The sequence below is a fragment of the Chiloscyllium plagiosum genome, chromosome 24, assembly GCF_004010195.1.
Source record: "Chiloscyllium plagiosum isolate BGI_BamShark_2017 chromosome 24, ASM401019v2, whole genome shotgun sequence".
Taxonomy (NCBI): Eukaryota; Metazoa; Chordata; class Chondrichthyes; order Orectolobiformes; family Hemiscylliidae; genus Chiloscyllium; species Chiloscyllium plagiosum.
Window position 1 is genome coordinate 32686863 of NC_057733.1, and position 2651 is coordinate 32689513.

At 43.3% G+C, this 2651-nt stretch overlaps 1 protein-coding gene across 3 annotated transcripts in view; it reads right to left on the minus strand.

Moving 5' to 3' along the window:
• Positions 1-2651, minus strand: part of sdk2b (sidekick cell adhesion molecule 2b) — a 949565-nt gene that overhangs the window by 178014 nt on the left and 768900 nt on the right. The gene's annotated exons all lie outside the window — the stretch shown is intronic.

Consider the following 2651-nt stretch of genomic DNA (forward strand, 5'->3'; position numbering starts at 1 on the left):
GGCGCTGATGCAGTCATCAATGTAGCAGAGGAAGAGGTGGTAAGTTACACCTAGTGCACTCTCAGCTACCTTCTCCTCAGCCCTAGCCCCCTCCCATTTATCTCTCCACCTTGGAGGCTCCCAGCCTCATTCCTGATGAAGGGCTTTTGCCCAAAACGTCGATTTTCCTGCTCCTCGGATGCTGTCTGACCTGCTGTGCTTTTACAGCACCACTCTAATCTATTCAACAAATCCAACTGAATGACAACATTAAAAGTGGAAAATATACTAGCTGCTCTGCAACTGCCCAATCTAACACATGCCCTCCAACCTCATTGGAAAATTCAGTCTCAAATATTGAATGTCATTGCATTACACACAGTGACAAATCTACATCCTCAAATTTAGCATTAGCCCTGTAAATCCCACAGTCCCACCTCAAATTAACTTGCCTGCTCTCCTGATTTCAATGCTTAGCTGTTTTCCCCTACCCCTCTCATCTGTTCCTTTGTGTAAATGTGCTATCCACATTTTGGTTATCTCTTTGACCATTTATCCTTTTATCATTCTGTCACTATCAATCTGCTCTACCACTCCTCCTCTACTTTTCAATCCTTCTTGGTACAGCCCTACTCTTGTCAACCTAATCTTTTTCCCAGTTTGGAACTTAGCTTTGCATCCTCCCAGCCAAGGTGATTAAATGTGATTTTGTTCTACTGCAGCCATCTATTAGCAGATCTGATACCACTTCAAACACTGAGTCTTTACTCTCCCTGGCTAATACTGCTCAGAATCCCAGGACTTTTTTGGAAAACAAAGATGGGCCACTCATTCCTTTTCTTCCCACTACCTAGAACCTCCTTTTAAATCCTTCATAACCTTGCATCCTGTACTTCAGTAGCCACCTTCAACCTTTCAAGGCTAATGTTTCCTCAACTAGTTTCCTGTGTATCTCCACCATTGACAGCTATATTACCAACAATACTATTCTCAAATTTTTTAAATTCCCTTTCAGTACCAATCAAGCTCTCCACTTCCCTTGTCTTCTTTTACTCTGGGCCTTAAAACGCATTGATTTGACCAACTGTTCAGTTGGTTCCTCTTACTGTGTACTTCTGAGGCTTGATGCTGATTTGTGTCTGATTATGGATCTGGGACATACCATGGGATGCTATTCAATGTCCAAAGAACCATATAAATGCAAACTTTATTGTAGTCATATAGCTTGTGTTGTAAGAGTTGCAGTTTGTCCATGGCAAATATAAACATTTCCTTCTGATGAAACATTCTATCATGCTCTGTGGAAGCAGGTGGACTGAGCTCATAGTCAGTTGATTCAAGCCAGATCTGCAAAGATATATCATCAACCTGTATATGCCTACTTCTGCCTGGGGGGGTAAAACAAATGATCATAAATGAAAATGGTGATGTGCACTTTCAATAACTGCAATTGTATGAGATTAATTTTGTACAGTTTCTGCCTCTATGGCTACTGGTGTCAATGCATCCATCCCATGATATTCCTCTGCCGTTCTGCATGGAACACAAAGGCAGCTTTAGCTTTTGGAATTACAGGCTCATGAATTACGCATTTCCACATTGAAAAAAGAACAATGAAAATGCATCACTATTGTCGGCAATGTGCCCATGCAAGTGACAAATAAGTTTATTCTGACCTCAGACAAATAATAAGATCAAAAGAGTTTAAGCCTGGGCTCGCTGTTACTTGCCCCAAATAATATGAAAGTAATTTGCAAAACAGTGACTTTATGTACCAGTGACATGGTGATGCATTGAACGAGGTATCTGTGTTCGTGAGTGGAAAACATATTGAATGTATCATCAGATACTAGCCTTTGGTATTACAGGGAACAATCTTGGTTGATTCTCTTTTAGATCTGATGGGCTGCCATCTGGAGTCAAAAGCATGTGTGTGAATGAATTCTGAGCCAGCAGACTTTTTGAACTTAATTTTAAGAGTTGGAAATGTCGCATTTGATGCTAGAACTCAAATCCTACAACTTCTCCTTATAGATTATACAGCCACCTGCATAAGACGCTGATTTATGACTTAACAAAGGATTGAAACTATGAAATATAGAAAGGAAGAGTAAGAGTAGGCCATTTGGCTCATCAAATCGGTGCTGCCTCGTGCTCCCACAAGGAGGTTGAACAGTTCATCCACTTTACCAACACATTCCACCCTGACCTCAAATTTACCTGGACCATCTCAGACTCCTCTCTCCCCTTCCTAGACCTCTCCATTTCTATCTCGGACGACCGAATCAACACGGACATTTACTATAAACCGACCGACTCCCAAAGCTACCGAGACTACACCTCCTCCCACCCTGCCCCCTGTAAAAACGCCACTCCATATTCCCAATTCCTTCGTCTCCGCCGCATCTGCTCCCAGGAGGACCAGTTCCAATACCAAACAACTCAGATGGCTTCCTTCTTCAAAGACCGCAATTTTCCCCCAGAGGTGATCGACGATACCCTCCACCTCATCTCCTCCGCCCTTGAGCCCCGCCCCTCCAATCGCCACCAGGACAGAACCCCACTGGTCCTCACCTACCACCCCACCAACCTCCATATACATCGTATCATCCGTCGTCATTTCCGCCACGGACCCCACCACAGGGATATATTTCCCTCCCCTATCAGCGTTC